This window comes from Molothrus aeneus, chromosome 5 (genome assembly GCF_037042795.1).
Source record: "Molothrus aeneus isolate 106 chromosome 5, BPBGC_Maene_1.0, whole genome shotgun sequence".
In the NCBI taxonomy this organism is placed as follows: Eukaryota; Metazoa; Chordata; class Aves; order Passeriformes; family Icteridae; genus Molothrus; species Molothrus aeneus.
This window is the reverse complement of record NC_089650.1, coordinates 50,860,105-50,887,822: the sequence shown is the minus strand read 5'-3', so window position 1 is coordinate 50,887,822 and position 27,718 is coordinate 50,860,105.

Below are 27,718 nucleotides of genomic sequence, written 5' to 3'. Positions count from 1 at the left end.
TCAACAATGGTCCTGTACATCCTTGCCCCAGATGCTATCCTGCATTGTTCCCAGTGTAGCAAACTTTTCCTAACAGTTCAGTTAGAAATGTTTCGCAAAATTTGACAATATTGTTGTTCCTCTGGGCCTCTGTAGTTCCTCCTTTGTGTTCATGGAGATGTGCCTTTCTGTTTCAATCACATAATGTAACATACAGGAATGGGGTAATTCATCTTGGCGGATAAAAGGAGTTTTGTTAGAGCTAAAAAATTTCTTTTATTTTCTGTTACTGTTATTTCTAAGTAGACCCAAATGTCATGTCAAAGCACAGTCTGATCCTCTGACAAGGGAAACTTAAATGCAGTCAGGCTAACTTGCATATACTAAACCTTTGTGGATCCAGAGCTGAGTAAAAACTCTTCATAGAATCCAAGGCAGGGCTAGCAATGATCTTTTTACATGATTATGTGGGTCATAAACCATTTGGTTCTTCCTACATACCAGACTATCACACTGTCAATACATGCACAATACAGCAACATTTCTGCCTGGTGCATTATTATCACATTATACTCACTATGCATACACCTGTGGATGTTATATTTTGTTGTTTATTTTGGTGCAAAGTGACTCTGTCTATATTCAAACAACTCATATTCTTCTCTGATATGCTTCTAAATGTGTCCAGCGTGTGCAGGAGGACCATCATGTGTTTGATTACTGTTTTCACATATCAACAGAGAGTAAAAGGTAATTTACCTACCTGCATCTAATTATTCACAGTACATTATTATTAATGAGTACATTATTAGCATGCCACTTTCAAAGTCTGTAAAGGAAAAGTGTGTGGAAAAGCATCACAGCCCTGAGTCCTTTCACATCCACAGAGATGATGGTAGCACACATGACTACTGCAAACAAAAAGGACAGACCGTCGTTGAAGCCATGTAGACAGGTGACCTCAAAAAGCTGTTTACAAAAAAAATCAAACAAATTCTCTTAGCTCTTCAAGCATTTGCTTTTATGTTTTGCTCTAGTTACTAAAATTGCACCTCTTAAAAGAATGCAGCCATGGGTTCACAGTCTGCTTGAGAAAGAAATGCATTTATTCCAAATCAAGCGCACAAACAAGTCCTAAAACCTTCATCATATTTAATAAATGTCCCTATCACACAGGTGTCTGTTGTTTGGGCGTTATTTTGGACTCTCTCTTAGAGATAGATAAAAAATATATCTCTTTCAACTCCCATACTGTTTGGAAATGTTAATTTAGGAGCATATATATATCCAGCTGTTGTGATGGCATGAGATAAGCAAGGTCTGGACACATGTCTTTGTTTTGGACTTGATCTGTGTGCAACCACAACACCACTTACAAACCTTTTTTAATTCACAAATGACAAAATCTGTAACCATTCACACTTTTTTCACCATCATACCCGACCACAAATCACCAGTTCACTTTAAAAATTACCTTCAAATATAATCATATCCTGACTTCAATTGCATCAATAAAATCTGTATTAAAAGAGTTTGAGCCCTAAAAAATTTCAGCTTGCAGGGCAACACAGGCACTGCAGGTACTATGGGAAGTTATAGTGTTTAAGATTGCATCTGGGCATACTAATTGAGCTCTACAGCTACTTTTGCCTAAATAAAATACATAATAAATTCATTAGAAAAATATTTTGTCTTCTTTAAAATATTTTAATCATCAATGATACAACACTATATTATAGAAATGGCAAAAGATTATTAAACAAAATTGCCCAGTGGAAAAAATTGAACCCTTTCTTATGATTCCTTCAAGTCACACTCTAGAGCAGACAAAATAATCACAAGTTTGTCTCTAGCAGTCTCAGTAAAGTGTCGAAGTGAAATAATCCTAGTAACCCTTCTAGATGGAAAATCTTATACTTAGCAATAGTAAAGGCTAATATTCTCAAATCATCAAAGAAAATTGTTAATATAACCCATAGAAAGACTCCTGAGTACATAAAAAGGCCACTCTAAAGAGGAAGGCACATCAGATTGTCATATGAATATCTCTGTTGTCTTAAATGGGACTACCCAGACACATGGTTCAGAATTACCTACTTACTATTAACGTTAGATATGTTATATCCAAATTTTCAGTGACATTTTAAACAGAAATTAATAATGCATCACAAAGATTTTACCAGAATTGAAGTTTGTTCCTTAAGAACATTGATTCTCTTAAGAGTCTTAAAAACTACCTTCAGCCAGAGAATTCAGGTGATTCTCACAGGTATTGCTGAGGGTTAAATAACATTCAGCTGGCTAAAATACATTTCCCACTGCATTCCTACTTCAGATCCTTTAGTGAATAGTAAGGTACAGAGCAACTTTTGGTTTGCCTACTTGCCTCTCGTGCTTTGAGTGGCTGGCAGAAAGGAAGATGTCTGAGCACCAGATATATCCTCTGTTTGTTGTGGCTGTACGACTAGAAATCATTGATAGGATCACTTCTGTACCAGGGAAGGGAAGAGGACTGACACAACAATGAGCATGCTCCACCTATTCACAAATAACCCTGGATCACAGTGGAAACTGCACACACTGACAAACCTTGGAGAGCTTTCACATATCCCTCTGTGTAGGCCAGGGTAGCATTCCTCAAAACAGAGAGCTGCCTTAGTTCCTGCAGCCACTAGCAGGATTTCAAAGGTGACAGCAAAATGAGGGGTATATATAGCAACGTGGAATCACTCGCAGAGAAGCTCAGTGAGAACTGAAGAATCTAAGAACCTACATTTCTCTATTGTTTATCTGCAAAAGCTCCACTCATAGTCACCCTTGGAGCAGTGATCTTATGAAGCAGCATGGTCAGAGAGCCCATGCAAAAGAAAAAAAGAAAAACAAGATTACAAAATTACAAATTATTTTTTTAAATTGTAAAACTATTTTACCAGTCAGAGCATCCAAACTTAAAGTTAAATCAAACATGTAATGGTCTGAAAAGTGTGAATGGAACAGCAGTTGGTGGCAGGTTTTCTGATTCCAGTTTGGAGCATGTCCAAATCACGTAGGCAATGCTCTATGAAATCCACCAAAAGTGAGGTTCCATACCTTCACTTGATGATGCCTTAAGTTTTAGCTTTCATATTTTCCAGATTTTGTACTGCATTAGTATATAACTCTGAACTTCCTATAAAGTGTTAGCAAGTTCTCCTCACAGTTTAGTTGGACAAAACAATCCTTTTCCAACCCAAGAACCAAGGACACCATTGCAGCTTCAGGCGCAAAAAGCATAAACAGCAGCGAACTGAGAGCAAACTGGGAGGATGGGACTTCATAACCGGAAGCTGTAATTGGACAATTAACCCCAATATGTAAATGGACCAAAACTTATAAAAGTGTGAAAACGTGCGACCCGTTGTTCATCTTGGGTGCCACGGCTGGGCTCTTGTACTGCCCAAGGTGAAGGCCTCTGAAGGCCTTTCCAATAAATACCTTCTTCATTCCTTTAACACTGTCTAGCCTCTGTCCTAGGTAGCCTTTCAAGGCATCAGTGATATGTAAAAGCCAGCATACATAATACATAACCCATTATCCTGAGTAGACTCTAAAAATACAAGCTCTGCTTTTAAGAAAAAGACATTAGAAAGGCTTGTTTAGACTTCTGTCCAAGTTCTTACTCTGAGCTCCCCTAGCACTGACTCTATGGATGCTAGATAAATGTGTGGTTCAGTGAAAAACAAAACCTGTTATTAATTCTTGGACTAAGAGATGTGCAATAAAAGAGATATAATTTTTCACATGGAACAGTTACATTTTGTAACCCTTTGTCAGGGAATGGCTGAAAACACAAGGAGACTCGTCATCAATGAAAAAAGTCCTGAGCAGACAGTGCTACCAACTGTTACTAAGTTCAGTGTTTCAGAGTCTTGGTCCAAGACCCTATAGTACTGCTGGACCAGAACCTGAGAGTCAGGACCCTTTAGCTACTTCTTATATACTTGTATGGACAAATTGCTGAGTATGAAAACCTGTGAAATGTTTGTACAGAAATCAGGGAGATTTTTTTAACTACCCTGGTGTCAGGTACATCTGCCTACAAAGGTTCTTTGGGAACTAAAGCTAAGAACCATCACCAAAAATAGAAAATACTGTAAGATACAAAAACAAAAGACAGGCAAAAGTTTCAATTCCTGAAGATTGGCATGATTAGGATTTGGTGTTCAAATTACAGAATTTGACAGAAGAGAAAGAATTTCTGATCATTTGAATTAATTTAATGAAAGAGCTCCTCCCTTAAAAAAATGCATTCATAAATGATAAAATTCCATCATATTTAACATAATCTTTGAATATAAAATAAAACATTAAGAATGCCTGAGCCGAGGAGTCTACAACAGGCATATAATTGACTCACAGTTTGGTTAAATTACAGTTATAATACCTGAGAAATCCAGCAGTAGTTTAGTCCTTGACTTAGTGAGATTGCTTAAACACCCTGCCACGTCCCAAATGCAGTAGTGCTCCAAGAACTGTGACAGCTCAATTCTCTTTTCCACTTCAATACTTCACAGAGCAGTGAGAAAATATGAGTAGTATGTGCATTTTTGTAAGCCAAGAATGGCAGAACAATTTAGTGCCTGACAGCAGTCTGGAAAGTCTTTCAGTAAAAATTTCCACAAAGTGCTTATTTGATCAAATTCTCTATTTATTTTTGCTCTATTCATTATCCACTGTGGCATAATTTTACACACCCAGACTACTTTGATATGACACTACTGACCACTGTGCTAATAAGATGTAGCAAACAATCTGTTTACTCTCAAACCCATTTGAGCATGTTACAGTAATTCAATGTTATAAATCACATTGTAGTGTTCTGAATGCATAAAGCCCATGCACTTCAGAAAGCAGCTTATACTTTATCCAAGTTACAGTTGATTGTCCCAGTAATTATGAAATGGAAATGTACATCACACAGACTATAGGTGCATCAGTGCATCTTTTTCTGAGGGAAATACTCCAAAACATGATTGCAGAGATAAAGTAAATAGCCAGAACTTGTAATATTCTTTGACAGGAAACAAACTTGTTTAACTCTGGGTGAAGAATAAAGTACATCTGTGGTTGTCTCAGGTCTGCACAGACCTGCTCTTTGCAAACATTCATCTGGCTGAACAGAAAGTTTTGACTGGAAGGCAGGAAAAAAAAAGGAGAGTTTATGACCTTTGGAAGAAGGGGCAGGCAACTCAGCCTAACTACAAGGATATTGTGAGGTTATGTAGCGAGCAAATAAAAAAGGCCAAAGTCCAGCTAGAACTTAAACTGGCCACTGCCAAAAAAGACAATGAAATGATTTCTATAAATACACCAGCAACAAAAGGAGGGCTGAGGTGAATCTCTGTCCTTTGTTGGACACAAGGGAAAACATAGTGACAAAGGATCAGGAAAAGGCTGAGGTACTTAATGCCTTCTTTGCCTCAGACATAAAGAGCAGTTGCTCTGGGGGTACACAGGCCCCTGAGCTGGAAAACAGTGATGGAAAACAGAATGAAGCCTCCATATTACAAGAGCAAATGGCCAATGACCTGCTACACCACTTATACACGACAGGTCTGGGGCTGGAAGGGATCCATCCCAGGGTACTGAGTGAGCTGGGGAAGTGCTCACCAACCCCCTTTCTGTTATTTACCAGGGGTCCTGGCTAATTGGAGAGGTCCCAGTTGACTAGAGGTCAGAAAATCTGATACCCATCTACAAGAAGGGTCTGAAGGAGGATCTGTGGAACTGTAGGCCTGTCAGCCTGACCTCAGTGCAGGAGGCGGTCTGCAGGGGCAGATCACCTTGAGCGTGGTCACACAGCACATGTAGGACACCAGATCATGTCCAGACAGCATGGGTTTAGGAAGGGAGGTCCTGCTTGACCTACTTCACCTGCTTAGTGGATGAGTGAAAGTCTGTAGATCTTTTCTGCCTGGGATTTAACAAAGCCTTTGACAACATTTCCCACAGAATTCTCTTGGGGAAACTGGCTGCTCTTGGTTTAGATGGGAATACACTTCACTAGGTAAAAAATAATTGAACACCCAGGCCTAGAGAATGGTAGTGAAGGGAGTTACATCCAGCTGGCAGATGGTCACTCATGATGTTCTCCAGGGATCAGTATCAGGCCAGTCCCATTTAATATATTAATGGATGGTTCAGATGAGATCTGGGACATCCTCAATCAGTTTGCAGACAACATCAAGCTGGGCAGGAGTGTTGATGTGCTGAATGGTAGGAAGGGATCTGAACAGGCTGGACTGATGGGTCAACAAGCCCAAGTGATGGGTCCCTTGCATCAATCACAATAACCTCGTTCAGAGCTACAGCCTGGGGGAAGCGTGGCTGGAAAGCTTCCCAGTGGGAAAGGACCTGGGGGTGCTGGTTGACAGTGGCTGAACATGAGCCAGTATGTGCCCAAGCAGCCAAGAAGGCCAAGAGAATCTAGGCTTCTATCAAAAATAGTGTGGCCAGCAGGACTAGGGCAGGGATCATCCCTCTGTACTCAGCACTGGTGAGGCCACACATTGAATCCTGTGCTCAGTTTTGGGGCCGCCACTACAAGAAACACATTGAGGTGCTGGAAGCATGTCCAGAGAAGGACAATTGAGCTGGTAAAGGGTCTGGAGCATAAGTCTTATGAGGAACAGCTGAAGAAGCTGAGTTTTTTTAGCCTGAAGAAAAGAAAGCTGATGGGAGACCTCATGACATTCTACAGTTACCTTAAAGAAGGTTGTGGTACATCTCTTCTCCCAAGAAACAAGTAATAGCACAAGAGGAAAAGGCCTGAAGTTGAACCAGGGGAGAATGGTATCAGAATGGATTTTAGAAAAAATTTCCTCAGCGAAAGGTAGTATTGGAACACACTGCCCAGGGAAATAGTAGAGTCAGTCACCATGCCTGGAAGTAGACACAAGATGTGTGGATGTGGTGTTTATGGACCTGGTTTAGTGGAGAACTTGGCAGTTCTGGGTTAATGGTTTCACTTGATGACCTTAAAGGTGTTCTGCAACTGAAATGGTGCTATGATTCTAAAAGTCATCAAAAGCCACTCATCAAAAAAGAAGGCAGCCCAGCAGAACTATTATTTTAAACTATTTAGGCTAGCCTGGTTCATTTTTTCTGAGAAAAAATGGGAGTGGTTATGTGAGCAGCATGCAGGCAGATCTGAGGACAATAATCTCTGACAGAAAAACAAGGAGCTGAGGGCAGTAACCTTTACCACCAACAAAGCCAGATGGTTTGTTCATGCCACAAGGCTACAGAAACCTCTAGTTCTCCAGGAATGCAGACCTTCAATGAGAAAAAATTTTGAGCATTCAAGTGAAAAAAAAAACAAATACCACCATTGCTACTGAGAAGAAGTAGACATAATTCATCCTAGCATCAAAAAGGCAGATGGTTCATCTAACAAGAAAAATCAATGATATTTGTCATACTTAATGATGACATTTTTTAAACTTCTCTGTATTTGCAGGGCAAAGGCCAGCCAAGCTATGCATATTTCATCTGCTGGAAGAAATGTTGACCTTAATGTCTTGCCCTTTTTCAACTCTGACCTTTCAAGACTACAGTGAAGGGGTAATCATATTAAAGTGGGAATAGATATTCATATGAAGGATAACATAGTTTTTAGTCCAATTTGTTACTTAATTCTTTTGTTTAGGGAGTAGTAAGATTTTTTGCACCTGAAGCAATACAGCTACAACGCATTTACATTCCCCTTACCATATTTTGTTGTATTTGGGGAGTAGAAGAGATTAAAGTCTACTGTAACAGTCCTGTACATATCACTTTGACAAGTAAGACAGTGACTAAGAACAAACTAGAGCAATCTGCATCTTGAATATAGACAACATTCTTTGCTATATATTTTTGCTCTATCTTCAAGCATAGAAACATTTCCTTGCAGTTTGACACAAGTAAATAATCTTGTCTCAAGGGAATAAAGCAGCCCATTCATATGTATTTAATTTCCATCCTTCCCATTTTAAATCATCCTAAGTTACTTTCTCTTCATTTCTTCTTTTACTAAGAATTTCTTATCTGTCTAATCTCTGACTGGAATGTAGGTAGGCTAAATCAAGTATATTCCTTTGTTAAGCAAGCTAGCTTGAAACAAGGAAAGCCATATCCTTGTTAAGTAGCCTTAAGCAAAAATAAGCCATTCAAGCTGAAAATTTCCTGAAGAAGGCCCTAAAAAGGAGATGAAGACACTAATTCTGTATGTAGGAAGCTAAAAGTAACATGAAACCCCCCAGAAATTAAAGTGAATAATTTCATAGGATAAGTGTGGGAAAGGATAGAAATAAAATATCATGATTCAGAGCTGCATGTTTGAATCAGGATTTCTGACTAAAAATAATTGCTCTCTCTTTATTCCTACTATCTAGCAGAAAGAGAGCTCCATGAGCACTCTTTGTTTGGCAGCATGATTCCTCTAAGAAATGCTGGAGCCAGAATGTGACCATTACCTTTAAGGGTGGTGCAAAGAGGGTGTCCTTGGAAGTTGATTTGCTGCTATCCAATTGTTCTAGGCCATTATGTCCACATTACATATTAACCAGAAAAGAAGTTTGCTCCAGTCCTCAGTCCTAACTGCATGGGCTGGGAGCTGAGCACTATGTAGAGTCCTCTTACATCCACACTGGAAGAGGAGTGCTCCAGTCCTTTGTGCACGACCTCATCTCTTTAGAAGAGAAACTGGTGGGTGCTTGACTATCTATCACACAATGCTTCGTATGTACACTAGTAATTACTAGATGTGCATTTCACTGGCTTCATTTTCATGCTCTCCCATTTCTACACTCAGATCTTATGTTGAATTGCTGCAAGTTAAATTGCTGGTAGGAGACCTCACTCTATCAACTTCAAGTGATCAAGTATTTTCCTGTTAAAAACTCAAAAATCTGGCAGACAGCCCCAGGGACACTGTGAATCTATGATTCTACAAATATGCCTTCTTATGTATGCGCATCCTCACTTTCTTCCTGATTACCAATGCACAGGTGTCCAGGTGCTGGCAGCAGGTGCTGGGGCAGACATTCTGCTGCAGCTGTGGACGAGACCATGGTGGAGCACAGGGATCCTCTCTGCAGCCCATGGAGGACCCCAAAGCAGAGAAGGCAGATGTTTGCTGAAGGACTGCAGCTTTTGGAGAGGACCCATGATAGAATAAGGGAAAGTGTGAAAAGAAAGGAGAAGCCATGAGGAGCCACCCATTCTGTGACACTCAAGTGGGGAAACAAATAGAGGACTTGGAACAAAGGAGAGGAGTTAATCCTGGGGAAAATATCAGAAAGGGGAGGGAAGGGTTTTATTTGTCACCATCCTAATTTATTTTAAATGGCAATATATTACATTGCTTTTCTCCAAGTCATCTCTTTTGCTGTGAGACTGATTGGTAAATTATTTCCTTGTCTTCATTTTGACCGACAAGCTTTTCCATCTGCTTTTCTTCCTCTGTCCTTTAGAAGGGAAATAAGAGGACAGGAAATGAGAGAGCAGAAGCTAGGTGGGCATCTGGCAGCCTGCCAAGGTCCAACCACTACAACCAGGCATTTTCTTAAACTGGAAAAATACCTTGAGAAACCATTTATGCAATTCAAATTAATAATCTGTCTTACACACTCCCTCATTAAATGACCATTTGATTTGATTAGAGGTTCCTGTTGCTTGAAATACCTTTTTCCATAAAGAACATTGATATGTTTTTTAATTAGTTTAAAACAAAAACAAAAAAGCACAAAAAATATCTTTTTAAAGAACTGTTTCTTTAAGAACTATTTTCTAAGGTGTGCACTGTAATATCTTGATCTTTCCCCTGCCTTTACATATAGCTTAAGACTACAATTTAGGCAGTAATTACTTTAAATGTCCTTTAGTAATTCTATAATGTATTTTTTATAGTTCTAAAACCATTTTTAGTAACAGTTACTCTTATCCAATTTCTGACTTCAGAATAACAGAGTACACTTCTCACATCCTGGATACACTTGGTTTCTTAGAAAGCACTGGTTCCTCTCACAATGGACCTGCTGAAGCAGTGATGGTGCTTCAGTTACAAGGAGCAACCCTTGGAGCAAGACCTGTGACCTACTGCTCTTCACCCATACAAGACTTCACTGACAACCAAATTAAAAGCCAGGTGGTCTTTTGCAGCAGCACTCACTTTATTCTCCTGCTTGTCTTCCTGTCCCTGCAATCTTACCTTCTTTTTTTTCTTTAATTACTTCCTTAGCTCCAAGAAGAGATGTGGAGGCTGCAAAATCTAAGAACAGATTGCAGCATGATATTTTGAGTTAATTTGTGAAAGACAGAGGACACTGTCTTTTTGTGTGTTTTGAACAAGTGTTCTGAACACTTTAGGGCAAAAGGATCAAATGTGAGTTTCCTACTTTCTGCATGGGTATTTTGAGGAAAAAGTCACTGTATACAAAAGTTCTACCCCACAAGCCATTGATGGCAATGTTATGAACCTAAAAAGGCAGAGTTTTTGAACTGTATCATTTTTTAAAGAAAATTCTGATCAGCCAACAAACTATACTTTCTGTATTTGCAGTTCTGATAAACTGCAATGGAGCAGCTCTTGGTTTTCCAAAAAATGAGGAATTGAAAATATGGAAGGAATTCTCTCTTGTAGGCTCCATTTTGTGCAAGGCTTATATAAAATGTGCTTGTAGAATTATGCCAACACAAAACTTTGGACTCTTTACAGATGTTTCCAAGGACATTTCTCTACAGAATTACTGGCATACTAAGACTCTAGACATATCAAGTACTACAAAATCTGTTTTTATCTCTACTGATAGAATACTTACTGCTTTGTTCCACATGCTATGCCAAAGTGCAAAATCAGTAAAGCCACAGTAATGGTACTTAAAACTATGATGCCAAGTGAATTTATAAAAGCCAGCAAACCACATAGCAATGCTACTACTACAGACTGCTATATATCCTTCTGGAAAAATACCACTGACATCATTCCACTTTTGAATGTTTTAATTTCATCATGGAATCAAGGAAGTTCCAAAATTAATCTGCTTCTTTTTAAAGATATCAATTTGATGTCTTTTCCAGATTCTGTTTCAATAATGTGGACATTTCTAACCTCTGCATAAGTGACCAGATGTGTACTGGGCTGGTGCTCAAATACCCTGCAAAGGGAGATCCAAATAAATATAGTTTTGAAAGCTAATTTATTACTCTTCTGGTTTTTCTTTCATGTTGCTTAGGAATGGTACTTCTCCCCCTTCTTCCCCTTTCCCTCCCCAGCAGCAGAATGGAGAGGAGAATTGGAGGCAGGCAACTACTCTGTCACTTCTGTCCAGTCCTACAGAGGACAATAAGTAGGGAATCCCTTCCTTGCATGCACACACCACACTTCTATGAATCCACATTCATCTTTCAGTGAGACTGCCACAGCAGGATATCCAAAGGAGCCTGTAAACAGCTTGTTCTCCTTGAGAAAATTTAGTAATTTCCACACAGCTCCAAGACAGACACTTTTTCACAACCTAAATTTTACACTCTCTGTCTCACCAGAGAGTGAGAAACTTGGTAATGGGGGTAAAGGCAACCAAAATATTAATTGTCTTAAGTGAGTTGCTGTTTTGGTGCCCAGGTTGAAACAATTGATGCCATTTTGCCAGAAAAAATCAAAGGCTTTTGTCCACTCCTTCTTTCTCTCCATTGGTCTCTACATAGTTTAACATTCTTGCCTCAACAAGTTATTCCAACTGGAATTTATTCATCTGGGACCACTGGCACTGGAATTCCTCAATCCATAGAGCAGCACCAAACAACTCAATTTCCAATGGTTGTTCATATCTGCTCTCCAAAACAAGATCCAGTCCTAGGCAGGCCCTATAACAACAGGGAATATTCAATATGCACCACAAAATCTAAAATAAAGGAAAACTATCAACCGGAAATGTCCACTGCAGTACACTGCATGCATTTGTGGAAGAAGAAATTAAAAAAAGCGATCAACCTGTTAAAAATAACATGGGGCGGGGGGGCGGTAGAGGATGGATATGGGAGAGGGAGGTAGCAGGGGGTAGTTAATTTGCCAGGTACCTTTTCCCTTTTAAAGTTTTGTCTGTTCTGAATCCACTGTATTGAGGAGAACTCATAGGTATAGAAGAATCATACTGCTGGATTCTCCTTCCCCCCCTTCCTTTTCATTTTGGTGATAAAATTCAAAAGCTAATAAAATCAGACAGATTATAGCAGCATTGATGAATGGCCATGTCTGGATTTCCTGTCTGGAGACCAGAGCAGGCACTGTCTGAGAAAGAAGACAAGACAGTCACTGCATAGAAAGAAAAGGAATATCCAGCAGATGGATTATGTCTGGCTGGTCCCATTATTAATACTGATCTGTATCAGGCAGTGATGAATACATAGAAGCACTCAGAAATACTAATAGTTTCACCCTTTAAGTACTAATTTCTATCCTTCTATCCTATTTAACATTAAAAATGCTCTGTGATCTTGTCATTGATGGAAATGGTTATAATGAAGAGGCAGGTCTCTTGGGAAGAAAGACTATACCAAATTTAATGAAAAATATTAAAATCAGCTTGAAAGGTAGAGAAGTCATAAACTATAATCAGAGAATATCAGAGAAAACTCTTTCCCCCTAAACAATTTATATTCCTATTTAAATGTAATTTTAAAATCCTAAATCTAAGGATATTTTCAGTTATCAAGACTATGGACTTAATATATTCTAAGCTATTAAAAAAAGAAGGAAAACAGGGCATATTAGGTAATGTGTCAACAGTAACAATCAATTACACAGCATTCATGCTGCACTGGAGTTAAGCTTAATGTCACAAAATCTCTAAATTTCCATTTTGCTGTGTCTTTAACTCTTTCAGAAGCCTCTTCTGAGAAATTTAAGCATGTGAATGCACTGACAAACAGGTAAAATACATCTAAGTCCTGAAAGTGCCTAAATATCCACTAAATCAAACTGGAAACAGCAGTGGGTCATCTGTCTGGAGGAGACAGCTAAAAAAATACCAACCAGGCTGTAGCCTCCACCAGTATCACTTATTCATGATGAAGCAGGGGAGATAATTTGGATTGTGAGGATTTGGATATTGACTCTCAGATTCACAGTTCCTGTTGACTATTTTGTTGATTGTCCTGTTTGGAGTATTAATGTGACACAGGACAACAGGATAGGCTCTGGCCTAGCTGGACACACTTTCTTGTGAGCTGCTGCTTCATGATACTCAAGCAATTTTCTCTTTTGACATAAAAAGAAGCAGGGTGACATTTCGTCCTGATGCATGCCAAGATCTGTGCAATACGTATTCAGGTATCAGAACAGGCTTTTAAGATCTACTTGCTGAAAAAGATTCGCTAAAAGTGACTGCAATTGACTTGATGGCTAAGGAGGGTGGGGAAAATTCAAATAGCCACAAATGTAATGTAGGTGGTATCTATCAGCCAAGATAGTAACATGCATTGAATAACATAACTGCACAACATAACTGAGACTGACAATAAAACTCCTCCTAGTGGCATGATCTGAGGATTGTAGCTACCTTGGTGGCTACAATCTGTGGGTCTGCATTGTCATTGCCACACCAATATCTGCATCCATCAATATCTGCATTAAACAAGAAGCGTATCCTGGGATAAACTTTCCTTATGAAATAACCCAGAGACAGATGCATAAGGGGGCAATGGGAAAAGAGAGTGCTTTCCTTTGTTCTCCCTTCTCTTTTTCCTGGAAATACAGGTAAGCATTGGTCTAGATCATACAATAAAGAGGCAGAGCAGAGACTCCCACATCTGCTCAGGTTCCTGCCTACATCACCAGGACAAAGTTCCCTGGCTCCTTTTTCTGAGCCTGAGATGCTATCCCTCACCTAAGGGTGTTTATAAACATAGCTGTGGGCGAAGAGAGGACACACAACTGTGGAGGTAGATCACCAACTTTATAAACACTGCCAGCTGCGACATTCCTTTCTTTCTAGCCAGCAGATGGTTCTGCTTTACCTTGACTCTTCTTGTTAAGAGAAGCAAGTATGATCTTATAAATCTATATCTCAAATGCAGGATTATATTTTAGGCTACTTTATTCACAAATAATTGTATGGCCTTTTTTGTTCAGAGCAAATTTCAGCAACTCAAAGATTGCTTTGAACACATTGTCACAAATCCAGTGTCCCAAGAAAGCCCTAAGAAAGACTACTTCAATCATAAAACATAATTTTTCACATACATTTTGCCTCAAGTGAGACTTCACTATCTTGAAATATAAACAACATTTATTTTTTCTTCATTCATTTGCCACATTTAACCTCACATTTCAATCACACTGGAGAGGCCATGGTTTCATGCCTAAAAACAAAGATAAGAAATTAATAATTTTAGTTATTTCCATTACTCTGACAATGATATTGTGTACAGGCCCAGGAAAATCAGTGTCTGCTCTGCTATTCTCTCATTTTTCTGTAAAGTATAGGTACTAATAGACACTTGTTTTTTCAGTGTTTAATTGGCAGCTTATGTTATATGAGTGTTTGTAAAATGCTTTGACATTTTTGGGAAAAACATCAAAGTCTATAAATGCCATTGTCATAAATATAGACATTCAAATGAATCATTTTTTTCCCTTTATTATCTTTTACCACTAAAAATAAAAGTTTTAGTCCTGTTTTGTTAGCAAAGCTTCATTTTTAGATTGGAGTCTTTATTATTACACACATGAACTGCCAGAAAAAAAATTTGAGTTTTAAGAAATATCGATTCCTTCCCTACACTGCACATAAAAGCTTTTTTAGTTTTCATTTTTGAGATAAAAAGAAAGATTTTCAGTAGGCCTTCAGGACACACAAAGCTCTTTTCTGTTTTCTCAAGAACAAACATTGCAAGCCTTTTTGTCATTTAACAGTCTTCAGTAATGTAAGATGTTCCATGCAATCATTGAAGAAAACTTTGATACTCTTATTAATGCTGAGTAACACTTAACAGGTTTCTGCAGAAAATATTAATCAACATAAGATTTTGAACAAGATTATTAGTGTCAGAACTTTTTATAAAGTCTTTCCAATATAATTTATCTGAAAATGTTTTTAAACCTAGACACACACAAAAAAAAATCACAGCAAGGCACATTATTAATTACAGAAAAAAACCACATTAATTCTTGGGGTTACATCTCTGTTTTACTGTCTAGTGGACAGTATAATAATACCAGTGCATACACAGGTTTTATCTTCAGCATTTCATCCTGATTTTAAAAGCATTTTAGTTTATGTATCAATAAATTTAGAATCACTGCATTAAAAAATTTGATTGTGAAATTAAGTTTTTAAAATAACTTGAATAATTTGAGAAAGGAGACCGTATTTTTCAAAACATATCATAAGTCATTAGTTAACAAAAGTACTTTAAAAACAGCTCTCCATTCCAATGTGGATGGAATTTGTTCTAATAGCCTTGAAAAGTTCATGATTTATGATCTCTGTCAAAAGACATTATGCATTTTTACAGTTCCTATTCAGATCAGCATATTTCTAATTTCACAATGTAGAATGGAAATTAACCTCTTGGATTTCTCCATTTTGCATTTCTATTTCCAGACCAATACATTCTATTAGGAACACCAAGTTCCATATGTTTCTCTTTTTTATGTCAACAGTAAAGCAAAGCATGTTTGTCTAAAGTGCTTTACAGTTGTCTTCTATTACCAGATGTTACTGTACATTATATAGTCTCTGAATAATGAGGGCTCTAAATAGTTATTTCAGGTGTGTATGCCATTAAAACAATACCTATATTAAATATTCAGAAAGGTCAAGGTAAAAGCTAAATGAGCTTCTGCAGAGTTTGTGAGATTCAATTACAAACCAAAATCAAATACTTAAAGGTAATTTTTTCTGCAATTTATCCTAATAGCTCAATAACATCCTTCTTGTTGTAGCTGAAAGCTAGAGCTGAAGTTCCAATTTTTTTCAGGGTAATATCAAGCCTCCTGAAAACTTTACACAGAACTGTAATCAGCAGAACTCACTAATTCCAACATCTGAGAGAGATCTGATATTTAAATATCCCTAGAGCTAGCTAACCTAGAACAGTCACCCATATATACTTAGCAAGAAATTTTATGAAGTCATTTTGTAGCTTCTACAAATATTTCAATTTTAGCAGATATTTGCCTGCACTCAAAGAGACTCACAGATAGTTTCTACAATATGGACCTGCTTATGGCAGTAACATTGGCGTACAATTCATTGCATCCAAGGAAGAACTGAAGAGTGTGTTCTTTGTAAATTCTCTCTGCCCTATCCAGTTGCTCTCACACATTAACTGCTGCTCATTATTATTTCAGCTGCTCCAATCAGATACAACTCCTGGGGTTTTTTGAGGACTCCAATGTTTGTATCACTGCTACTGCAGAGCTCACTGCATCCAAATAAGCCACGTGACCAGTGGCCATTCTCATGCTTCCAAAGAATGTTAAAAGCAAAGAAATAAAGCAAATATTTTTAAACCATAGTTCCCAAAAAATTTCTTTTAAATTCTGTAAGCCATAATTTAATTTCAGATCTCTCATCCAACAGGAATTTCTTGTCCAAGTCTAGAATGCCTCTGCAATACTTTTATCTGAAAGGCAACTACCCAAGTGGTATGTGAGGAACTCTGGCTTGTCTGTGATAAGGTGAAAGAGGGGAATGAATACAACTGGAATGGAAGCTGAGATCAGAGTTGGTGGAACTGCCTGCTGTGAATACCATGGATGAAGAAGATCCATCCTCACAAAATGGTAACCTTAGCTAAACACAATAGTTACACAGGGTGATAGTGCTGCTGCCATCCTAACAATGGCAAATCCAATAACTTCTATAGAGCTCTTTTTAGGACCTAGGATAATAGAAACAAATGCATGATTTCAGTATACTTTCACAGAGCAAAGAGTGTAGTTTAAGTCAGTTCATCAGCCTGAATAATTTGGATGTTCACTGTAGTAAGCATAGTACTTACCATTTTTCTACATGATCATTTTCATTGTGTCAGCCTTAAAGACATCCTTGTGTCTTTTTTCCTTCTTTTCTAGTAAAGAATTCTGACGTTGTTTTTACACCAGTCACTCAATTTATAAAAATATCTTTGAAAAATTAAATTCTCTTTCAAACTCAAAAGTCAGTGAAACTTGAGGTCATCCACTTAACTAAGGGTGCTGATCTTACCTGTGCCAAAAGTAACGGTGGTACCTAAAACAGCAGATAAGAATCAAGCTGAACACAAGATGAGATACCTCACAGCACCATTTCTACCTCAAACTGAGCTGTTCTGTAACCCACAGAAGACAACAGCCTTTGTCTACATGGCACTTCAGCCCTTACCCACCAATGGAAGGGGTGCAGTAAACAGCTACATTGTTTTGCTGCTTTAGGTTTTAGAAGGAAGATCACCGAGGAAAACTGTGGTAAAATCAGAGAATCTATGTTAACATAACTTTCAAGACATCCTCCTAAGTTTTCATAAGCCAGGAAAAGATAACAAAAGGCTTTCTGAAAATAGTCAAGCAGACAAGCTAAGAGTCTCAAAGGAAATGGTGGAGAAGAGTTGGATTTCAGCATCATTAGAAGCTCCTATCACCTCAGTAAAATAACAAATGCTGTCCCCAAATGGATCCAGCATTGAAAAAAAAAAAAAAAAAACCACAAGGAAAAGCACACTTATCAGAAGGTCAGTTCAAGTAGCAGTAAGACTGCAAGATAAGGGGCCTCCTGCCCTTCACACCCACAGTGGGAGAACCATACTTCTGAAGTGTAATAGTTCTCTCCCCTCTCCATATTAAGTCATAGGGCTCTTCAGCTTTCTGTGGTCTGCTGCAAAGACAGTCTTGTCCCTAAAGATAAGGAACCATAAAGATATTTTTAAAGTAATAAAAAAAATCTTTCATCCATGGCTTGTCACCTAGACACATATGGAAAACTTCTGCTCTTCCAAGGAAACAGAGAAGAGGCAAAATGCAGAAGCAGTTCCACCTGGCTAAAGGAGGAGGGACCACAATGAGGCAAATTAACAAGACTTCAAAATAAATGCTGTTAACAAAGAAAGAAAAAGATTACATGTATGTACCATCACATATAATGTAGCCATTTCTGGAAAGAGAGCCACAGTAACGGATGCTTGGGGTTGGTTTTTTTTCAATCTAGGATTGCTAGTTTTCAGTTAGTCAACATACCTGAAGGTGTAAAAGCTTAAGAATAATACAATCATTATGACAAAAAGTTATCAACTCTTCCCTCCTCCTTCTTGGACAGCTTTGGGGAAGTACAGTACACAGACATAAACAGCTCTACCTGCAGGTTTTTATATTTCATTTGTGTTACCTCTATACACTGGGCCCTTGCTTGCAGGATAGTTGGACACGTTTATTCTGATTTTAAGTCTTGCCTGTACTATAATCCTTGTCTTGAAAATGCAATCTGCATTAACAGCATTTTAGATTAAAACATATCTAAATCAATCAGGTGAACCCAAAACCAGGTTTTGGGTATTCACTTTTGGATAAGTAACTGGAGCGCATGTCAAAGCTTTTTTGCATGCCAGCCTCTTTTATCTTCAAACAGATCCACAAATGGATTGTTTATAGATACAACAGCAGCCCTCTGAGTAAAGCATAAAGGGCAGAGATTACAAAAGATTGATTTCCACAGCTCGGTACTGCCATAAACCTATAGCCCAAGCAGATGCACAGGGGAGCATTCTCTTCCTAAGGTCAGCTGCTTATTTCTGGCATGTGCTTACAAATCCCTGGGGAGGATTTAAAGGACATTCATATAGTAGTTTTAAAAAGCCAGTAAAGAAGCCCTGTTCTTCTAGTTTCCTCTAGTTTTTGCCTCCATTTCATGAATCATGTGGTTAACTCAGAGAAGAGATCCATATCCACCTGTAGTGTAAGCCACGTGCATTCTTGTCTGTGGAAACACCACCAAAAGCCTTCTCTACTGAATTCACAACCTTTAGGCAAATCAGCAGAAGTGAGTTTCTGTTTACTGCCCATTCAGTTAGGTGAGCAAAATACAGACAGGAGTTTTTCTTGTCTCATTTCCACAAGCAGTGAAAATGTATAACATAAAACATCCATAAATCTAAAATGTAATGGAACTATATATGTAATAGAACACCCTTATCATTATATCCATTCAAGTACCCACTTTCATTTTGATGAATTTCTCATCTTTCCTATTTGAAACAGAGCTATAAATACACTTTTGACAAGACAAGTATTCACTCTATCAGTTTTAATTGATTCAATTTTTCAAACAAGTTCAATTCCTCCCTTTGCCTATTTGTTCCAAAGAAGTTAAGAAAGCCAAGAGTAAACAATGGTAAACTAACCTCCCAGCTGTTCATAGGATAATTCTTCTACTGAATCTAAACTAATATCATTAAGAGTTGAGACACTTCTGTCAGCTGACAAAAGATATTTCCATTCTCTTTTTAAACTGAATCATTAACAGACTGCTTTGTTCTTGCATTCGTTACAGTTCCTCCAGTCTGCTCAGTTCAGGCAGGGATCCCAGAATTCATAAGGTACCATTTTCATTCATTGTATTCCAAACATAGGAATAAATCAATACATTCAGGTTTCCCCTCTGAGCAAAACATGCAGTGTCTATATGGTACAAGCAGTCTTCTGCTCACTTCAGAACCATCACTCTGCAATGCAACAAACACCTCAAACACAACCCACTCAGCAACTTAAGCAATTAAATTCAAAGTTAGTAGATATTCTTCCATCTCCAATTTGAATACAAATCACAGCTTCTAATTTATCAGCTAGGCTTTTGAGACATTGACACAGAGGAAAAGAAAAGGGGGAAAAAAGGCCACAATGGCAGCTGCTTTCATTGCCAAAACTCTGCAGCTCACATTCCTATGGAGAACATCAATCCACTATCAGCAGGGCTCTTCTGCTTCACACAGAGGCCAGTTCTTAGTCATAAGTGGTTTCAGAGCAAAAACAGCCAAAGTGCTTTACTGAAAATAATTATCTAAGCCCTATTGCATTTTGACCCATATTTCTTATGCTAAGACAGCTCCTCATTATAATTTCTCATTTTGTTAATAAAAAGCTTTTAGATTCTGAGGGGTAGTAGAGACAGGAAAAAGAGCAAGAGTCTGTGATATTACTCCAGGATGTCCATATACAGCTGTGAATTGAACTCTCCCCTTAAACTACAAGTAGGCATTCAGCAGATACAGAACTTAAACTCTCCACAGTCACTTTCTTAGCCTAAGATTTCATTACAGCTGCTACAATTAGGAAACATAATTTCAGTACTTAATATAGTGTCTAGATGGCTTTGATTAAAGATTTTTTTTTTCTTTATTTCACGTGAATAATTGTACTTGGTGTGGAGAGAAACATAACCATTTTCATTTCCATGTCCATGCACTAACGTACTAATACGTACCAACTCGGTGAAGTTAGCTCCTGGCTGTCCCTAAAATTTAACAGCCAGTTAGTACATAGTGACATAGCAAATTGTGCTTATGGCCCAGATATTTGCAGGCTGTCTGATATTCTTTCCTCCCTGTTTCTCTCTGCTCCTGCTGTGTCTTGAGACATAACTACTAAAGTCACCTTGAAAAGATAAAAGGAAAAAGGACACTCAAGGCAACGGGTGGCTGATCCATCCCTAAGTAATAACTGAGTCTGGAAATTCCAGATATGTACATCAGGAAAGAGACATTTTTTTATAAGAAATTTTGGAGCATCTCATACCAATAAATAGTAAGGCACTGTTCCCAAGTTCAACATCAGTATTTTCTTTTCTGACAATCCTTATAAAGGCAATATTTAAAAAATAGCATTCTTAGTGTAAAAATTCATTGGGATGAATTGAATTGAATTGAATTGAATTGAATTGAATTGATAAAAAACACTGGGGATTTTCTGTAAAAATACATTAGATTTCATTATTGCAGTTACAATTTGAAATTTTTTTTAAAAGGCAAAACTATTGATAACTCTGGACACTCATTTTAATGGGAGCTTTTCAAAGACTACTAAATGCATAATATGGTAAGTCAAATCCCTCAAATAATTTCTTCATCCCAGACTTCCTAAATAAGCTCTTGTACAAAGATATAATGTATTTTAATTGCATACAGAAAATATCTGAAATCTAACCGCAGGTATAACATGTTATGCCAGCGTTCAGACTTGGTTTTTTTGTATCTTGCATATAATTTTGATCACCATTTTAAGAATAACCTGATATGCACAAAGAGAATATTTTTTCTTTTAAATTGTTAATTAAAAGATTCATGCACACCTTCACATCTCCCCTAAGAGCAATATTTCAATATCTGTGCAGCTTTTAATGAGGTAAGAAAGGTCCAAAAACTACTCTTTTCAGTAGCCGTATTTTTAGTGTTCATAATTTAGCATCCAGTGCTTATCCTCAAATCCTGCTGCAAAGTATCACAGAGACTATGTCAAGATACAGAAATATCCTGTTCCAGAATTCCAGAGAAACAGCAAGAAATGGGGACTGGTCTGTTGGACATTTCCAGTCTCTCAGAGTAACTCCTTTACCGAATTCTCAAGTCAAGTACAAGATTGCTATGTACTGCTGCCATTCCACACCAGCCCCATATTTTACCGTGGGCTTATTGATTCTACAGGGAAAATTTATTTAATATGCAAAATGTCCTCTTTGTTTCAAGAGGCATTTGGAAAACCTTATAGACCAAGAATCCCAGCTCATTGTGTAATTTCATATGTCCACCTTCAAAATGCCTAAGCAGCTCAATGCTTCCAGACTGGGTATGCCAACTCAATGAGCAATGCAAAACATGCATCGTTTTTTCTTTTTATTTGGACTTCTCTTTTGAAATGTGTACTCATTTCACAACATCCCCAGGGCCATCTGGCTTCAGGTTGCCTTTTTAGGCATATCTGTCCATCCCTAAATGATTCATTGGCTTGAGCTCAGAGCTTAGGAAAGCTTACCAATAGAAAAAGGCAAATCAGATGTTAGCCAATAGAGAAAGACAAATAAGTTTTTAGATATATTATATTACAGTTCTTACACTCTGGTCAAAACTGATACCTTTTCTCTTCACTTCTCTAAGTGGATTTTTTTTTTATTATTTTAAAAGACAAATTTTAAACTACAGCAAAAACAAAGAAGTCATTGAACCTCTTTTTTTTTTTTCTTTATGCATTGCAATTACAGGAAAAATATAATATCACTTTGGGTCAATCTTCTGTGCTAATTCACAGGGTATTGAATAGCCTTACTTCCCGCATACCGAATTTCAAATTGCGTAAGCAGCAGATGGGAACAAAGGGACATTTTAACCATGCTAGTGCATGTGGTTTTAAGTGGTTTATTTCTAGTTGTGGATCCTCTAAAATTGAGGCTTTATATAAGAAATTATATAAAATAGCAGATAGCTAAATTCACCACAGGAATTAAATTCAAGAAATAAATGTGATAATAGGATATGATTTAAAACAGCCTGATTTCTTGATTGCAGGCTAAATATTGCTTAGTGCATGGAGAGAGAAAAAAAGTCAGGATGACAGACTGCAGCAAGCACTCCTGTTGCCTAAGGTCTCAGACCACTATTAATGAGTTGTGGACAGCATCTGATTTGCCTATTCCTGCCATACACAAAGGAAGAGGACTTAATTTATGACAAATTATCACTTATCTGATAATGCATATGGCATCTTGCCATACTCTGAAAATTGCTTCTATAGTCTTAAACTGCTGTTCCTGTTTTGCAAGGTGAGAAGTATATATTGACCAAAAACCCCACAACAAACCAAACAACAACAAAAAAAATCTTGGTTTTAACCTTATTCCACAGTAGATAACAAAAAATAGCAACACAAACAAAAAAGCTGATAAACTTTTGTCTGAAATCAGATTTTTTTTTCATTTCAGCTACAGAGACTCCCTTCTTTATGTTATGTTGTATGAAATTCTTATTCTGCCACTAAAGCAGTCTGGAGAACTACTAATTAGAGCTATTAGCCTTAAATGTCCTTTGAATTTTGTACATTCAGCCAGCACCTATCCCAAACTGTGCTTTGATCTTTGATGCAAATGTAAGAAGCATCTTCACATTCTCCCTTGAGGAACATCTTGCTGTCACTTTAACTTTATGGCTGATGCTGCCTGGGGTTAACACCATATTGCTCTCAGATGCAATAAAGGAAGGGACCACATTTTGCTGAGAAAAGGAATTAGACTCACAGTCTTTCAATTTTAAATATCTTATCTGGTATTTCAAATATTTATTTTGCACTGTATTATTAAAAGAAAATAATATGAATATTTTTATTGTCCACAGGTACAATGCCATTCTGCCAGAGTCCCTTTTCCTTTAAAAACAGCTGTATGGATGACTTATTTTTAAAAGATTCCTCAGAGAACATTTTGTAAGACAACAATAGTAAATTAAAGCACAGTTATAATTTATATTGAATCCTTCTAGTCTTTTATGGTTTGACTCTCTATTAGAGCTACTATTAGCAACTCCCTGCAGAGCCTCTTTTTGTAATCAAAATGACAACTCATATCATCACCAGTAAACATTGTCTGAAATGTAATACAACACTTCTTTGAAACAGGCAGAGGCAATTTTAAATTTACAGCCTAAGACTACACTGTAAATGGAAATGGAAAAGCTCATCAAATTCAGAGGGCTTCTGAATCATCTTTGGCTGGATAGCTTATTAGTTTAAGGGGGGGGGGGGTGCCTGCGAGGAGGGTGACGGGCAGTATGTACATGCCCCAGGGCTGGCTTAAAGAGGGCTCGATTGTCCCACTTTACTGCTAAATCCGCCTTCCAGGGGTTATTTCATACCCCTTTGCCGTTATGTTCTAGCTTAGAAAATGTAGCCCATTGCTGCCATTCCATAGGCTATACCTTGACCTGTCTTGCTAGCGTGGTGGGGCTATTGTGCTTAGGACAAGAGTCACGTAAATGAGTAAGTAAGCACTTCAAGTGGTATTTTTATACTGATAAAATCAAACAATTTCTTTGTGGATTTGCTGTGGTAGGGTGTGATCCTGTTTTCCAGTGCTGCTGATGTACCCCTTCTGTAAGTCCTTAACACAGAATACACAGGCAACACCAGCAGCATCCTTTCTCCTCACTCTAACATTCCCACCAGTGTCCATACTTAGGTTTCAACTTGTTTCTCTTCAGGGTCTCAGCTGATCATTCTTTCTGTACCCTTTGTCATAGGTGAAATTGTTCACCCTGCCAGCTTAGACTTGCTTGTACCCTGATACAGGGCATGCCATTCTTTTGGGAAGTGGGAGTTCAGGATTCATATCTCTTTAACAAAAGTTATGATTTTAGTCCTAGATCTTCCCCTGCTGAAAAAGTACCCTAACCATTATGCTACTCAGTGTTTCTTTACTATAAACTGAACTCATCATCTTCAGTATGTCATTCATTTGCTTGACAAATCAAGCTCTTCCCAGGACTTATACATAGTTTATTCTCACCTGTCACTATCTCTGAGACACAACAGGCCTTGATTAGGGACTTCATATTTCTGAGCAGTGACCTGAGAGCAAGAGAACAGTTCACATGGCAGTTTTAGCCCTCAGTCACTTGTGGATGCCTGCTTCATTTCAGTCCCTAATATATTTTGGTGCAGTCTGTCTGCACAGATTCCTCTGTATATGTCATACAGGGGCAAAACTGATTAACCCAAAGATATTGTACATTTGAATTTAATACAATGCATGCAGCTGACAAGGCATTTTCAATTCTTTCTCTAAGTAGCTTGATCACATGCATCTGCAAGAATGTCAATTCTTCCCCGGTGATCTGAAGAAAGTAGTTTCATACCTCAGTAAAATATATTAGTGTGCATTCAAAGATATCTTTTTTTTAATTAGGAAAAAAAAGAAAAAAGAGAGAGAGAGCAACAAATACCACTAGTAAGAAATCTGTGTTTCTGTGTTTCTTTTTCTTCCTTTTTTTTTCTCCTTTTGAAAGTCACCCCTTACAGTTCACAATTCTCTTGTTCCTTACAAATAAGGACCTGCAATGAATGTGATTTTCTTTTTCCCAAAGATAGTGCCTTCACTTCTAAGGATGATAATTTTATGTATTTACATTGGGAGAATGATTTTAATTTGGGGAACTATTTTATTTAAACACACATTTACTAGAAATTATGAAATGGAAGTATTATTATATATGGTATTAAGAAAATGAATTAACTGAAAAGCATTAATACATTTTGTCTCACAATTATATAATTCTTATACTAACCCTGTTGCCTACATCTTCACATTTTCAAGAGGTGTGAATCTGACAGATCAGATGTCGGTTCAGAGAAAGTACACAAGAACTTGCAAAAGGTTGGATGCCATTCTGGCTACACTGATTAAAGACTGACACATATTTGGAACATGCTAGCTTAAGACTGAAGATGACAACAAAGGAAAGTAGGAAGACATGGAGGCTGTGATTGATGGGTGGTACATTATTCTAAATTAGTACTTAAACTGGGAGCTGGCATAGTGGAGCAAAACAAAAAATGTTGTATTTTGTCTGATATGCTGCCCTTCACAATAGAATACACTGGAGGTTCACAGAAAAATACTATGCTGTTTATAGCAAACACAGCAAATATCATCTTAACTCTTTATAAATATTTCCTTTGTAACACAAGTGGAAATGCCATCTTGATTTTTATAGTTTATTGTGTGTTATCATCTACCCTGTCAGACCCAGCCTTATGAATCTCACCACTTTAGTATCTCTCTAGCCTCTGTACAGTTATCCACAACTCAGACACCCCTGCATTTCAAAGTGAAGGATGCCAAACACCAAATACTTCCTCCTCTGCTCTTGCATGCATACTCCTTTCACTTTACCCCAGGCTCTCCAAATTCCCTACTAGCAATGTCTGCTTGCCTTTATCTCCCAACATCCCTTGCCCTCATTCTCTTTCCTTCTGTATCATCTATTTTTACTTTTCTTTCTCCAGTGTGCTTAGACATCAGCACCAGGCTGCTTGACCCATGTTTGTCAAGCAGCTTCTGATGCAGGATTGGGGTGAGATGGGAGAATATCTGTGCTGGTAAGGGGACCTTTCCTAATAATCTATTTTTCCCTGCATCTTCAGATCCTTTCCTCATGGCCAAGATTTGTTTGATTGTCTGCAATTGTGCAACATTTCTCTTGGATATCTATCTGCTATGTGCAAGTGCCTCATAGGAGAGACCCATACTGAGTATCAGCAGCTAGCCAGGTCTCATATGTAAAAATCAGTATGAATCTCATTATAAGCATCTTTGTAAGTCTTTAATTTCTCTCTTTCACATCCTCACTCACTGAGAGAAACTATAAACACTCCAGCCCCCTAGAACATTTCTATATGCAACTTCCTGTGACACTTTAAGTTATGGACTATATTCAGTGCCAGTGTTTTCTTTCTAAAACAGAATAGGTGTCCATAAAACAGTCTAAGGTCTCTTATTCAAGTCTTAAAAAGAAGAGCCCAAGGCTTTAACTTAGAGAATTTGCTAGGAATCATAATTCCTACCTCCTGTTTCTGATCTGAGAAATGCATTCATTATTTCATATTTTGAGACACAAAATTAGTATTAGAAGTAGGATCAGCTTTGAATATTAAAACCCAAGGTATGGACTCCAAAATCAGTAGTTTTGAGTTTTAAACATTTTTATAGTCCTTTCTCTTGTTAAACAGTCTGTTTCATAATTTCATTATCAATCCTCTTTCCAGTTTAATATCCCTAAAACTTGCAAAGAAAGGAAATACATCTGCTTTAGCCTGCCTCTGCAAATGTTAATCAGAAAGTAGTAAGTTTGTATGTCTTTTTTTACTAGTACATCACAACAGGGTCAGTGCTAAGGCTACATATTTTCAATGGAAATACAGAATATTAACAGAACAGTACATTCTTATTGCAATGCAAAAAGTGTGAAAGACCCAAACACATACAGACAGAAAATTTGATAGACAATTTATCTGTTTTGGTAAGATCTGTTTTAATATTTCACTACTATTATCATGCAGGGTAGGACTTTTATGAGGGGAATAAAAAAGCAACCATTAGGATGCACTTACACTTCAGTGAAGTGCAGTGTAGATGCCTCCACTTTACATGTGATTGTTTGAATATCATCTAAGTCTTACAACAGTTTTAGTAAGAATTAGGAAGCCAATTATTTCTCTGATGAGTAAGCCAATTATTTCTCTGATGAGTGCATGTCACAGAATTAAAGAAATCTGCAAAATTAAGCCAGTAACAGAAATGTAGTTCCATTCTTTGTCTTCCCTAACAGTAGATTTCCTCCTCTTCTTGCCCAAGTACTACTATCCATGTGACCGCTGAGCCTCCCAATCCAGCTGTAAGCTAACTCCTTTTTTGTTTTGCACTTTTATTAGTTTTGAACTAGATTAGCAGTTTGGTTCAACTAACCATAGGCTGCCAAAAGGCAATTCCAGTACAAAGGTGGAGGTGAAGTGAAAATATGTTGTCAAGGATGCAGAGGAGGGTTCTGTCACCCCTTTGCCAGATTCATGACCTGAGTATTCAAACTATACTCATGATACTGCAGGTTAACCACAGGCACACTCACAGGGTCCTTCTGGTGTCTGTATGCACTGGGTATTAACCTTTTCATACAAGAATGTGTATTATAGATACACTTTTTGAGAAGC